General features: G+C 48.0%; 1 pseudogene; it reads right to left on the minus strand.

The window, feature by feature from the left end:
* Nucleotides 1–479: 479 nt before the first annotated feature.
* The window catches only part of LOC115116235 (cotranscriptional regulator ARB2A homolog), a 448,115-nt pseudogene continuing 433,194 nt past the window's right edge, over nt 480–15,400 (minus strand).

The following is a 15,400-nucleotide window of genomic DNA, read 5'->3' on the forward strand; positions in this document are numbered from 1 at the left end:
GGGTGTGTGTTGGGTTGAGGGTTGGGGTTGGGTTGAGGGTTGGGGTTGGGTTGAGGTGAAGGAGGGGTTGGGTTGAGGGTGGGCGGGTTGGGTTGGGTTGAGGTGAAGGAGGGGGTGGGTTGAGGGTGGGGGGTTGGGTTGAGGTGAAGGAGGGGTTGTGTTGAGGTTTGGGTTGAGGTGAGGGAGGGGTTTGGGTTGAGGGTTGGTGGGTGTGTTGGGTTGAGGTGAAGGAGGGGGTTGGGTTGAGGGTTTGTGTTGGGTTGAGGGTGGGGGTTGGGTTGAGGTGAAGGAGGAGGTTGTGTTGAGAGTTGGGTTGGGTTGAGGGTGTGTGTTGGGTTGAGGGTGGGGGTTGGGTTGAGGTGAAGGAGTGGGTTGTGTTGAGGGTTGGGTTGAGGTGAGGGAGGGGTTTGGGTTGAGGGTGGGGGTTGGGTTGAGGTGAGAGAGGGAGGGGGTTGGGTTGAGGGAGGGAGGGAGGGAGATATTCTAAGTGTATGAGTGGTGTTTGTTGAGGAGGACTGTGAGACCCGTGGGTCAGGCAGGTTTTAGGACCTCGGGGAGTGGTGGACAGGGCTGCTGGGGCATTAGCTCATTCAGGGTGATGTCAGGACAGTTGGAGGTGCACCACGGCGCACTGTGCACAGCGCCTGTCAGCCTTAATCTGAGCCGCTGCCGCTGCTCCGTGGCCCAGACCACAGCCAAGCGCCACAGCCCATGGTAAGCGCAAACACTCAGCCCATATTGCTTTGACAGTTGCACTCATCTAGAAATAATGCAAAGCGCTATTGCGACGTATACACCACCACCGCCAACCCGCACTCTGCCAGTAAAACAATGCATCTGCGAGCCGGGAGATGGGCTCAGCTGGAAGGGAAAGATCACACAAAGATGAGGGAGGAAGGAAGGAGGGTAAATAGAGAGGATTTGACCCTCCCCCCGTGTTTCCCTCCTGTTGGTGTAGTTCTAGTCGTCGTGGTTATGTTCATGTTTGGTCCTGTGGGAGCTGCGTGTGGTGACCGTGTTGGAGGACTCCTTGTACTCATTCCCAGTCTGTAGAGCCTTGCTGAAGAACTGGAAGATGGAGTTTAAACTCCTCCATGATGTCAGCTCGTGTCGCTCTGTACCTACACAATACATAGGCACAAAGAGACGAGTTTAACACTCCGTACACTGTGAAACAACAGAGGGAGGATAGTCACATAAAGCATAATATACACTACAGTTACAGCACACACACTTAACAGGCTAGAGAGAAATCATTTTGTAAATAGAGAACGTAAATCCCCTCTAAACCTGGATACTGTAGCTAAGGGTGTATCCACTGCAAGCAACAAGCTTATTGGACATTACATCCATTTTAACTTCTGACCCAGCAGTCCAACAGGATAGTCTTAATATTTGATCCAACTTGATTCATGATAGTGCACACCACATACTCTCCCGTGTCTGTCTCTTAATGTAATGCGAGTTATGCACAATGGATGCACTAAGCAAAACCAGTGGACCGTTATTCATTCATTCTCGGGGTTGCTTGAAAGAGGCAGTGGTGAGAAGGCACTAAGGCAGCCAGCGTATCAGGTGATCTGAGGGGGGGGCTCGGTTTCCCCTCTCCAGGTGAGCCAGTTCCCATGTTGGGGTCACGGGGAGCCTGAAATCTGGTACACACGCCTCGGGTTCCTCTCGGCTCTCCGAGGTCAGGGGTTCGCTGTTTCGCTGCGAAAGCTGCTACACAACACCTCTGTTATTGCAGCTGCTCCACCGCCAGCTCCTCACCAACCAATCACAACCAGTGAGTGGCTTATTTCTAGGACTGGGAATTGCCAGGGACCTCACAATATGATATCTCAATACTTACTTCCTGATATGTATTGTGATTCTCACAATTCTACAAGTATTTTGATTCGATACCGTCATTTCTTTTACGGTTCGATGTTCCAAACATATTGCTCAATATATGTTGGCTGCAGAGGGGCAAGAGAGCATGAGAAATTATGAACATTGCTCACTATTTAAAAAAGATGGACAACAAGATATGAAGGAAAAATAGTTGCGTTTTCATGCAGGCACAGCTGATTAGCGCAAAACTAATACTGCGATATATTGTCAAAAACAATATCCCAATATGTAACCATCGATTTTTCTCCCTACCACTACTTATTTCCCTACTAGCAGGTGGCTAGGCTGCTTAGAAACATACTGTAATGTGTTGTGAAGCAGTACCCAGACACCATCTCCGAGAAACCGGTATAGAGTGTGATACAATGGTGTTATACTCTATTATAGCATAGATACTCCGTTTGGGGTAGTGAGCACATAGTAGGGAGAGACAGGTTGATGCTTAGGGACTGCTTGTAGGTTTATGCATTTGGGGGTATACACTGAGTGGACAAAACATTAAGAACACCTGCTCTTTCCATGACAGATTGACCAGGTGAAAGATATAATCCCTTATTGTCACTTGTTAAATCCACTCCAATCAGTGTAGATGAAGGGGAGGAGACAGGTTAAAGAAGGAGTTTGCCTTGAGACAATTGAGACATGGATTGTGTATGTGCGCCATTCAGAGTGTGAATGGGCAAGACCAAAACTGTAATTGCCTTTGAAAGGGGTATGGAATGCTTTCAACACCTTGTAGAGTCCATGCCCGACGAAATGAGGCTGGGGATACAACTCAATATTAGGAAGGTGTTCTTAATATTTTGTCCACTCAGTGAATATCCAGACATCATAGCAGTGTTATTCCTCTGTATTAGCCATCTAATAGACTCCCAGATCAGCAGGCTTATGTACCTGTTTCCAATACAGCTTCATAAGATCAGTTCATGGGGCCCTTGCTACTTTGTTGATGGGTCAGGATACCAGTTCAGTGAGAGCCCTCTCCTCCTCTTCTCATCCTGTTCTCTCCTCTCCTCCCTTCTACATGCACCAGGCCGGAGGGATACAATTAAAAATAACCTTTAAGGTCTCCTCCAAAGAGGGTCCTCTGATGGCCGCTATATTGACCCCATGTTTATTAGATTGACCACCTGGCTGGCTGTGATAATGGAGATGGAGGGGTGAGGGCCCAGGCTGATCTGGGCTGGGCTGGTCTCGTCTGGTTTGTTCTGGGCTGGGCGGTCACTGTACATGGTTTACCAGACTAGTCTATGATCACTGCCTCAGGACAGATTGACTAGCCTAGCAATCAGTGAGTCAACAACCCCCAGACCCACAGTGTGTTACCTGTGTAGGGCTTAACACAACAACACACTCCCCTGGAAAACAAAGTCAGCCATGCTCGCACCTCACATCTATCATTTATATCCAATTTGAAGCACAGGAATCTCTCCTCTTCTTTTTTTCCGTCTCATCGCTCCTTAACAAGTTGTTTTTTCTTTCTTTCTTCAGGAGCGATCGATTCCAAGGCTCTCCTTTCTTCACCTCAAACCGGCACTGAACTCCGGAGTGCCGCAAGCTGCTATGCCCGATCCCAGTGCCGGGGTCAGCGGGAATGCGTCTCCGTGCCGATATGCTGATGAGCCAGGCCACTCCGGTGACTCCCGTTTGAGCTCCGCCCACTCTGCGGCTTTGCGCAGGCCTCTGATGTCTACCGGCTTCCGGGCCTCGCAAACTAACAGCCTTTTACAGCCCTTGTCTACTCCTTCTTTAATAGGCAGTGTGTGGACGCTAATGGATTGTTGACAGTGGTGTGTTCTGAACGCTGTTTTAGAGAAGGACCCTCACCAGCCTACTGGTTTCTCTCAGAGATAACCTGACCACCGAACTTTCAGCTTGCTGGCTTCTCTCAGAGCTAACCTGACCACCGAACTTCCAGCTTGCTGGCTTCTCTCAGAGCTAAACTGACCGCCAGACTTCCAGTCTACTGGCTTCTCTCAGAGCTCACCTGACCTTCGAATTTCCAGCTTGCTGGCTTCTCTCAGAGCTAACCTGACCACCGAACTTCCAGCCTACTGGCTTCTCTCAGAGCTCACCTGACCGCCAGACTTCCAGCTTGCTGGCTTCTCTCAGAGCTAACAGACTTCCAGCCTACTGGTTTCTCTCAGAGCTAACAGACTTCCAGCCTACTGGTTTCTCTCAGAGCTAACCTGACCGCCCGACTTCCAACCTACTGGTTTCTCTCAGAGCTAACTTGACCACCAGACTTCCAGCCTACTGGTTTCTCTCAGAGCCAACCTGACCGCCAGACTTCCAGCCTACTGGTTTCTCTCAGAGCTAACCTGACCTCCAGACTTCCAGCCTACTGGTTTCTCTCAGAGCTAACCTGACCACCAGACTTCCAGCTTGCTGGTTTCTCTCAGAGCTAACCTGACCGCCGGACTTCCAGCCTACTGGTTTGTCTCCGAGCTAACATACTTCCAGCCTACTGGTTTCTCTCAGAGCTAACCTGACTGCCAGACTTCCAGCCTACTGGTTTCTCTCAGAGCTAACCTGACCACCAGACTTCCAACCTACTGGTTTCTCTCAGAGCTAACCTGACCATCAGACTTCCAGCCTACTGGTTTCTCTCAGAGCTAACCTGACCAACAGGCCTCCAGCCTACTGGCTTCTCTCAGAGCTAACCTGACCACCAGACCTCCAGCCTACTGGCTTCTCTCAGAGCTAACCTGACCACCAGTCTTGCAGCCTACTGGTTTCTCTCAGAGCTATCCTGACCATCAGACTTCAGGCTCGCTGGCTTCTCTCAGAGCTAACCTGACCACCAGACGTCCAGCCTACTGGTTTCTCTCAGAGCTAACCTGACCACCAGACTTCCAGCTCGCTGGCTTCTCTCAGAGCTAACCTGACCGCCAGACTTCCAGCCTACTGGTTTCTCTCAGAGCTAACCTGACCGCCAGACTGCCAGCCTACTGGTTTCTCTCAGAGCTAACCTGACCACCAGACTTCCAGCCTACTGGTTTCTCTCAGAGCTAACCTGAACACCAGGCTTCCAGCTCGCTGGCTTCTCTCAGAGCTAACATGACAGCCAGACTTCCAGCCTACTGGTTTCTCTCAGAGCTAACCTGACCACCAGACTTCCAGCCTACTGGTTTCTCTCAGAGCTAACCTGAGCACCAGACTTCCAGCATACAGGTTTCTCTCAGAGCTAACCTGAGTGCCAGACTTCCAGCCTACTGGTTTCTCTCAGAGCTAACCTGACCGCCAGACTTCCAGCCTACTGGTTTCTCTCAGAGCTAACCTGACCGTCAGACTTCAAGCCTACTGGTTTCTCTTAGAGCTAACCTGACCGCCAGACTTCCAGCTTACTGGTTTCTCTCAGAGCTAACCTGACCACCAGACTCGCAGGGTGAGCAGAGGGAGAGAAGACAGTTAGTTCACTCATGCTACAAATCAAAGTAATATCCTTAAAAGATGTAGGGATGGATTAAATGCCATGGTGCTGTGTGGAAAGTGAATTCTGTCCTATAAACAATCTGAGTGGATTGAGCTTCACCCTTCCTCCCCCAGTCTCTCCTATAAACAGTCTGAGTGGATTGGGCTTCACCCTTCCTCCCCCAGTCTCTCCTATAAACAGTCTGAGTGGATTGGGCTTCACCCTTCCTCCCCCAGTCTCTCCTATAAACAATCTGAGTGGATTGAGCTTCACCCTTCCTCCCCCAGTCTCTCCTATAAACAGTCTGAGTGGATTGGGCTTCACCCTTCCTCCCCCAGTCTCTCCTATAAACAGTCTGAGTGGATTGGGCTTCACCCTTCCTCCCCAGTCTCTCCTATAAACAGTCTGAGTGGATTGGGCTTCACCCTTCCTCCCCCAGTCTCTCCTATAAACAGTCTGAGTGGATTGGGCTTCACCCTTCCTCCCCAGTCTCTCCTATAAACAGTCTGAGTGGATTGGGCTTCACCCTTCCTCCCCCAGTCTCTCCTATAAACAGTCTGAGTGGATTGGGCTTCACCCAACCTCCCCCAGTCTCTCCTATAAACAGTCTGAGTGGATTGAGCTTCACCCTTCCTCCCCAGTCTCTCCTATAAACAGTCTGAGTGGATTGGGCTTCACCCTTCTTCCCCCAGTCTCTCCTATAAACAGTCTGAGTGGATTGGGCTTCACCCTTCCTCCCCAGTCTCTCCTATAAACAGTCTGAGTGGATTGGGCTTCACCCTTCTTCCCCCAGTCTCTTATGTAAAAGTTGGGGAATTAAAAGAAAGCTTTTTCATGAGCCAATGATGAGCCAGTGATCAGGTCATGGTGTCACTGTGATAATGTATGCAAATTAAAATGTGTCTCGAAGGCTCACTTTTGTATACTTCTTGAGATGTGCTGTTTTTAACGCTTGAATATGATACCTTAACATATTATATATTCTCTTCACCTAAATACAGTAAACACATAATGAGATAAAATATATATTTCTGGACTATTTTTATAACGCGTAATGTGTATGCTTATTTTATGAATCATTATCCCAGGAAGGAATTAATTGTATACAATTAGAGATATAACTTTAATGTCATCTGTTTCCTGCCAATAAAGCAACCATCATAATGTGTACCTGAATCAAACACCTGTGTACACCACATATTTTTTAAATTAAAAGTTATGTAAGATTCAGGGGTCACCCTCCTCTCCAATTTCCACAAATCAAGGAATGGACCCCATAACTCATCTGTAAAACCTCTCTATTGGTTAACCTGTGTTCCCTCACCTCTCCAAGCCTCTCTATTGGTTAACCTGTGTTCCTTCACCCCTCCAAGCCTCTCTATTGGTTAACCTGTGTTCCTTCACCCCTCCAAGCCTCTCTATTGGTTAACCTGTGTTCCTTCACCTCTCAAAGCCTCTCTATTGGTTAACCTGTGTTCCCTCACCCCTCCAAGCCTCTCTATTGGTTAACCTGTGTTCCCTCACCTCTCCAAGCCTCTCTATTGGTTAACCTGTGTTCCCTCACCTCTCCAAGCCTCTCTATTGGTTAACCTGTGTTCCTTCACCCCTCCAAGCCTCTCTATTGGTTAACCTGTGTTCCTTCACCCCTCCAAGCCTCTCTATTGGTTAACCTGTGTTCCTTCACCCCTCCAAGCCTCTCTATTGGTTAACCTGTGTTCCCTCACCTCTCCAAGCCTCTCTATTGGTTAACCTGTGTTCCTTCACCCCACCAAGCCTCTCTATTGGTTAACCTGTGTTCCTTCACCCCTCCAAGCCTCTCTATTGGTTAACCTGTGTTCCCTCACCTCTCCAAGCCTCTCTATTGGTTAACCTGTGTTCCCTCACCTCTCCAAGCCTCTCTATTGGTTAACCTGTGTTCCTTCACCCCTCCAAGCCTCTCTATTGGTTAACCTGCGTTCTCTCACCTCTCCAAGCCTCTCTATTGGTTAACCTGTGTTCCCTCACCTCTCCAAGCCTCTCTATTGGTTAACCTGTGTTCCTTCACCTCTCCAAGCCTCTCTATTGGTTAACCTGTGTTCCTTCACCCTACCAAGCCTCTCTATTGGTTAACCTGTGTTCCTTCACCCTCCAAGCCTCTCTATTGGTTAACCTGTGTTCCCTCACCTCTCCAAGCCTCTCTATTGGTTAACATGTGTTCCTTCACCCCTCCAAGCCTCTCTATTGGTTAACCTGTGTTCTCTCACCTCCCCAAGCCTCTCTATTGGTTAACCTGTGTTCCTTCACCCCTCCAAGCCTCTCTATTGGTTAACCTGTGTTCCCTCACCCCTCCAAGCATCTCCATTGGTTAACCTGTGTTTTTTCACCTCTCCAAACCTCTCTATTGGTTAACCTGTGTTTTCTCACCCATCTAATCATCTTTATTGGTTAACCTGTGTTCCCTCATCCCTTCAAGCACCTCTATTGGTTAACCTGTGTTTTCTCACCCCTCCAAGCCTCTCTATTGGTTGTTCTATGATCTCCTCTCTGATCATGGACAGTGACAGACAGCGCCAACAGATGCAGTCTATTTGATCCTAGATGCTTAGCCTCCCCTGTCACAGCCACTGGATTCCTCTCAGGGTAATTGACTGGCTGTTTGATCTCTATGTGACTTACATGGTTGCGAGTCGAACACACACGCACACTATTGTTATCAGTAGTGTGGGATGAGGTAAGAGAACGAAAGGTGTTTGAGGGAATAATGAACTGCTCTGTAGCTGTGGACCATGCGTTCTTCCCTTCAGAATGCTCTATGCTGTCACAAGTGGTCATGTAGTGTGATAGTTCAAAACAAACGGTAGTTGATTGAAGAGCCAAAGTAACACCTCGAGTGACTATAAGAGAGAAAGACTGAATCAAATAAACAAGCTGGTTATAATTAGTTTTCATATGTGGTACATTATTTAAAGCCGCATCACTTAATTGCTTGTGTACTAATGGCCTATTTTTTTCATCAAACTTTCTTTTCATAATTCCTAATTATATTGATACATTGATGTGAGCATGAAGGGCCATATACAGTGCATTCGGAAATTATTCAGACACCTTCACTCATTCCACATTTTGTTAGGTTAAAAAACAGAAACACCTTATTTACAGAAGTATTCAGACCCGTTGCCATGAGACTCGAAATTGAGCTCAGGTGCATCCTGTTTCCATTGATCATCCTTGAGATGTTTCTACAACTTGATTGGAGAACACCTGTGGTAAATTCAATTTATTGGACATGATTTGGAAAGGGAAATACCTCTCTATATAAGACCCACAGTTGACAGTGCATGTCAGAGCAAAAACCAAGCCATGAGGTCGAAGGAATTGTCCGTAGAGCTCCGAGACAGGATTGTGTTGAGACACAGATCTGGGGAAGGGTACCAAAACATTTCTCAGCATTGAAGGTCCCCAAGAACACAGTGGCCTCCATCATTCCTAAATGGAAGAAGTTTGGAACCACCAAGACTCTTCCTAGAGCTGGCTGCCTGGCCAAACAGAGCAATCGGGGGAGAAGGGCCTTGGTCAGGGAGGTGACCAAGAACCTGATGGTCACTCTGACAGAGCTCCAGAGTTCTTCTGTGGAGATGGGAGAACCTTCTAGAAGGACAACCATCTCTGCAGCACTCCACCAATCAGGCCTTTATGGCAGAGTGGCCAGACAGAAGCCACTCCTTAGTAAAAGGCACACGACAGCCCACTTGGAGTTTGCCAAAAGGCACCTAAAGGACTCTCAGATCATGAGAAACAAGATTCTCTGGTCTGATGAAACCAAGATTGAACATTTGGCCTGAACGCCAAGCGCCACGTCTGGAGAAAACCTGGCACCGCCCAAAACCTGGCCAATACCATCCCTACAGGGACAGGCAGGGACTGGGAGACTAGTCAGGATTGAAAACACAGCCAAGCAAACTCATCACACATCCGGAGATGAGGAACCAGAATGGCTAGTGCGGGGGCTGCTGATGGGACTGGATAAAAGAGAGAGGTTGAGAAAGAGAGAGAGAGATATTTTCACATTAACTTGTTCAAATCGTCTCTTCGTTTGTGCTCATACTATTCAAACCATCACACAGTGGAACTTGGGAGACCAGAGCCACCAAATAATGGATGACACAACACACACTCCTACTCTCTCTCACCCACCCTGCTCGGAGACGGAGTGCTTTTTTATTTTAAAGTGAATGACTGGCCTTGGCCACTTTAAAGGACGCTGCTTTGATAGACTTGGAGCAGAGTATTTACAAGATAACCCGAGCCCAAGGGCAGCACGCTATTGGATACGAGTGTCTGATTCTCCAGTGTCCACTTCAGTCAAATCGAAGCCCAAACATGTGCCCACCCCAACAACACCTCTCAATGTCAAGCGGCTTCTCTCTCCAGGGTCGCTGTGTGCATCAGAGACAAGGGCCCCCACTCTAGAAGGCCTTCAGAAACATGGCCCTCAACTCCTCTACACAATGCACTGTTTCAATAAATATCTGTATTAGTCAGACATTCTCTGGTTCTCATCTAAAGGCTAAAGGGTCTATTTGTCCTCCATTCACTTTCCCTTCTGTTCAAGTTGAAGAAGGCTATTGAGAAAAAACATATATTTCACAGCCTCAATCAAATCTGAGTATGGATACAGGTAATATGCTTTAGATTTTATTAATGAATTCATACATTTACAACAACATTCTATGGTCTATTGGTGGTACGATGTAAGTAGGGTTTAAGTCCTGCTTAAAACACTTTCTTGAGACAGATCTGTCCATGACACTTCTCTATGTTCAATACAGGACATTCTAATTGGGAACCCACCAATGAGGCTTCAATAAAAAATGACACTATCAAACAAATCACAACACATGCTCAAGCAAAACTTCAGCATCTCTCTCCCTTTCTTCTTCAGTGAGCCACTCTCAGTCGCCACTCTCAGCCTTCACTCTCAGTCGCCACTCTCAGCCTTCACTCTCAGTCGCCACTCTCAGCCTTCACTCTCAGTCGCCACTCTCAGCCTTCACTCTCAGTCGTCACTCTCAGCCTTCACTCTCAGTCGCCACTCTCAGCCTTCACTCTCAGTCGCCACTCTCAGCCTTCACTCTCAGTCGCCACTCTCAGCCTTCACTCTCAGTCGTCACTCTCAGTCGCCACTCTCAGCCTTCACTCTCAGTCGCCACTCTCAGCCTTCACTCTCAGTCGTCACTCTCAGCCGTCACTCTCAGTCGTCACTCTCAGTCGCCACTCTCAGCCTTCACTCTCAGTCGCCACTCTCAGCCTTCACTCTCAGTCGCCACTCTCAGCCTTCACTCTCAGTCGTCACTCTCAGCCGTCACTCTCAGTCGTCACTCTCAGTCTTCACTCTCAGTCGTCACTCTCAGTCTTCACTCTCAGTCTTCACTCTCAGCCTTCACTCTCAGCCTTCACTCTCAGTCGTCACTCTCAGTCGTCACTCTCAGTCATCACTCTCAGCCTTCACTCTCAGTCTTCACTCTCAGCTTTCACTCTCAGTCGTCACTCTCAGTCTTCACTCTCAGTCGTCACTCTCAGTCTTCACTCTCAGTCTTCACTCTCAGTCGTCACTCTCAGTCTTCACTCTCAGTCGTCACTCTCAGTCTTCACTCTCAGTCGCCACTCTCAGCCTTCACTCTCAGTCGCCACTCTCAGCCTTCACTCTCAGTCGCCACTCTCAGCCTTCACTCTCAGCCTTCACTCTCAGTCGTCACTCTCAGCCGTCACTCTCAGTCGTCACTCTCAGTCTTCACTCTCAGTCGTCACTCTCAGTCTTCACTCTCAGTCTTCACTCTCAGCCTTCACTCTCAGCCTTCACTCTCAGTCGTCACTCTCAGTCGTCACTCTCAGTCATCACTCTCAGCCTTCACTCTCAGCCTTCACTCTCAGTCTTCACTCTCAGCTTTCACTCTCAGTCGTCACTCTCAGTCTTCACTCTCAGTCGTCACTCTCAGTCTTCACTCTCAGTCGTCACTCTCAGTCGTCACTCTCAGCCTTCACTCTCAGCCTTCACTCTCAGCCTTCACTCTCAGTCTTCACTCTCAGACTTCACTCTCAGTCGTCACTTTCAGTCTTCACTCTCAGTCTTCACTCTCAGTCGTCACTCTCAGTCTTCACTCTCAGTCGTCACTTTCAGTCGTCACTCTCAGTCGTCACTCTCAGCCTTCACTCTCAGTCTTCACTCTCAGTCTTTACTCTCAGACTTCACTCTCAGCTTTCACTCTCAGTCGTCACTCTCAGTCTTCACTCTCAGTCGTCACTCTCAGTCTTCACTCTCAGTCTTCACTCTCAGTCGTCACTCTCAGTCGTCACTCTCAGCCTTCACTCTCAGCCTTCACTCTCAGCCTTCACTCTCAGTCGTCACTTTCAGTCTTCACTCTCAGTCTTCACTCTCAGTCGTCACTCTCAGTCTTCACTCTCAGTCGTCACTTTCAGTCGTCACTCTCAGTCGTCACTCTCAGCCTTCACTCTCAGTCTTCACTCTCAGTCTTTACTCTCAGACTTCACTCTCAGTCGTCACTTTCAGTCGTCACTCTCAGTCGTCACTCTCAGTCTTCACTCTCAGTCTTCACTCTCAGTCGTCACTCTCAGTCTTCACTCTCAGTCGTCACTCTCAGTCGTCACTCTCAGTCGTCACTCTCAGTCGTCACTCTCAGTCTTCACTCTCAGTCTTCACTCTCAGTCGTCACTCTCATTCGTCACTCTCAGTCTTCACTCTCAGTCGTCACTCTCAGTCTTCACTCTCAGTCGTCACTCTCAGTCGTCACTCTCAGTCGTCACTCTCAGTCTTCACTCTCAGTCGTCACTCTCAGTCGTCACTCTCAGTCTTCACTCTCAGCCTTCACTCTCAGTCGTCACTCTCAGCCTTCACTCTCAGTCGTCACTCTCAGTCTTCATTCTCAGTCGTCACTCTCAGCCTTCACTCTCAGCCTTCACTCTCAGTCGTCACTCTCAGTCTTCACTCTCAGTCGTCACTCTCAGCCTTCACTCTCAGTCGTCACTCTCAGCCTTCACTCTCAGTCTTCACTCTCAGTCGTCACTCTCAGTCTTCACTCTCAGTCTTCTGTTCAAAATGGTATTGTTGGAACTGTGCAATATAGACCATTCAAACCTTACCAAGGACACAATATAGTCCCTGCCTATAAGAAGCTACATTTCCTGAATGTTTTATCGTGAAGGTGACCCATGCAGCGCGGTACAGGTGCCATAGCAAGAATGCAAGTTTGATTGTAATATTACAACAAAATGAAATACATTCTAACGTCTAATATTACAGCTGCAAAATGTGAGGCTTTGACAATAACGACTTGACTGTAGAAAGTGGTAATTGATGGTATGCAGATGAATTAATACCATTGATCAATAGGAATGAATATCTAGAAGGTATTGATATTTGATCAGGAGGACAGAGACATGTTATTGTGGCAATTGTTTGTTTTTACCGCAGCGAGGTTGAACTTATTTCGGACAGGAACTGTATATCCACCTTTGAAAAACAAGTGGCATCAACCACGGTGTATGGCTTGAATCAACAACCTGTATCGATGGAATATGGTGCGTATCTAATCATAGAATCATTTATCAATAAATCAAATCAAAGTTTATTTGTCACGTTCGCCGAATACAACAGGTGTAGACCTTACAGTGAAATGCTTACTTACATTCTCTAACCAATGGTGAGGGGAAAAAGGTATGTGTGTGCATGTGTGTGTGTAGGTAAGTAAAGAAATAAAACAGTAAAAAGACATTTGAAAAAAGAGTAGCAAGGCTCTATACAGACACCTGTTAGTCAGGCTGATTGAGGTAGTATGTACATGTAGATATGGTTAAAGTAACTATGCATATATGATGAACAGAGAGTAGCAGAAGCATAAAAAGAGGGGATGGGGGGTGGCGGGACACAATGCAGATAGTCCGGTTAGCCAATGTGCAGGAGCACTGGTTGGTCGGCCCAATTTAGGTAGTATGTACATGATTGTATAGTTAAAGTGACTATGCATATAAGATAAACAGAGAGTAGCAGCAGCGTAAAATAGAGGTTGGGCACACAATGCAAATAGTCTGGGTAACCATTTGGTTACCTGTTCAGTAGTATTTTGGTTTGGGGGTAAAAACTGTTGAAAAGTATTTTTGTCCTAGACTTGGCACTCCGGTAACGCTTGCCATGCGGTAGTAGAGAGAACAGTCTATGACTGGGTTGGCTGGGGTCTTTGACAATTTTCAGGGCCTTCCTCTGACACCACCTGGTGTAGAGGTCCTGGATGGCAGGCAGCTTAGCCCCAGTGATGTACTGGGCCATACACACTACCCTCTGAAGTGCCTTGCGGTCTGAGGCCGAGCAATTGCCGTACCAGGCAGTGATGCAACCGGTCAGGATGCTCTTGATGTTGCAGCTATAGAACCTTTTGAGGATCTCAGGACACATGCCAAATCTTTTTAGTTTCCTGAGGGGGAATAGGCTTTGTTGTGCCCTCTTCACGACTGTCTTGGTGTGTTTGGACCAATCTAGTTTGTTTTTGATGTGGACAACAAGGAATTTGAAGCTCTCAACCTGCTCCACTACAGCCCCGTCGATGAGAATGGGGATGTGCTCGGTGCTCCTTTTCCTGTAGTCCACAATCATCTCCTTAGTCTTGGTTACGTTGAGTGATAGGGTGTGATTCTGACACCACCCGACCAGGTCTCTGACCTCCTCCCTATAGGATATCTCGTCGTTGTCGGTGATCAGGACTACCACTGTTGTGTCGTCAGCAAATTTAATGATGGTGTTGGAGTCGTGCCTGGCCATGTAGTCGTGGGTGAACAGGGAGTATAGGAGGGGACTGAGCACGCACCCCTGGGGAGCTCCAGGATCAGTGTGGCAGATGTGTTGCTACCTACCCTCACCACCTGGGGGCGGCCTGTCAGGAAATCCAGGATCCAGTTGCAGAGGGAGGTGTTTAGTCCCAGGATCCTTAGCTTGGTGATGAGCTTTGAGGGTACTATGGTGTTGAACGCTGAGCTGTAGTCAATGAACAGCATTCTCACATAGGTGTTCCTTTTGTCCAGGTGGGAAAGGGCAGTGTGGAGTGCAATAGAGATGGCATAATCTGTGGATCTGTTTGGGCGGTATGCAAATTGGAGTGGGTCTAGGGTTTCTGGGATAATGGTGTTGGTGTGAGCCATTACCAGCCAAAGCACTTCATGGCTATGCACGTGAGTGCTACGGGTCTGTAATAACTCATTCTGCAGTGAAATTCCCACCTGAACAGAGATTTTATGGATGTCAGTTTAGTACACTATATCTATTTGTGTGCACCAAGATTAGTAGAGTGTATGAAAAGAGGCTGTCAATGTAAACATAAGGTCTGCCTCTCTGTCAGGCCCTGTGTTTGATCTGGGTCATCATCAGTGGGGATTTCAATGGTAAACACTCTGGGTCTGCTAGCTCGCCTGACACGGTTTTGTTTTTGGCCCATTGAGGGGGAATGGTCTGTTTCCATGCCCAGCCCTAGTGTGGCTCTAAAGAAGTGACTTTCTAAGAGAGGCCCATAAAGACTGTCCATTAGCAGGAGAACAGGATCCAGAGCCAGGGTCACGATGGAGCCCCACACAACCCTGCCAAACACAGACACCCTCACACACATGCACACACAGACATTTACATATACGTACGTACGCACGCACACACTCACACACACACCTTTGCTCTTAAACATAATAAGCCATCCCATATACACACACACATACACACAGTGAGACTGAGAAACACAAGCTGTTACTGGGTCTCCAGTCAGGACTGAGCCCCAGACAGTCTCAACCACCACCTTCACTCTCACTACACACTCTCTCTCCCCTCCCCTCTACTTTAACACAATACACTCACACATTCACAGACACTCTCACACACAACCTCTGCTCTACTTTGACACAATACGAGGGAGAGCACACACCTCCCTAATGCTTAAAGACGATGCCTTCAAAGACCCTCACAACATCCCTCCCTACACTTCAGAACAAAGCCTTGGCGCACACACACACACACACACACACACACACACACACACACACACACACACACACACACACACA

This window comes from Oncorhynchus nerka, linkage group LG27, assembly GCF_034236695.1.
Source record: "Oncorhynchus nerka isolate Pitt River linkage group LG27, Oner_Uvic_2.0, whole genome shotgun sequence".
Taxonomy (NCBI): domain Eukaryota; kingdom Metazoa; phylum Chordata; class Actinopteri; order Salmoniformes; family Salmonidae; genus Oncorhynchus; species Oncorhynchus nerka.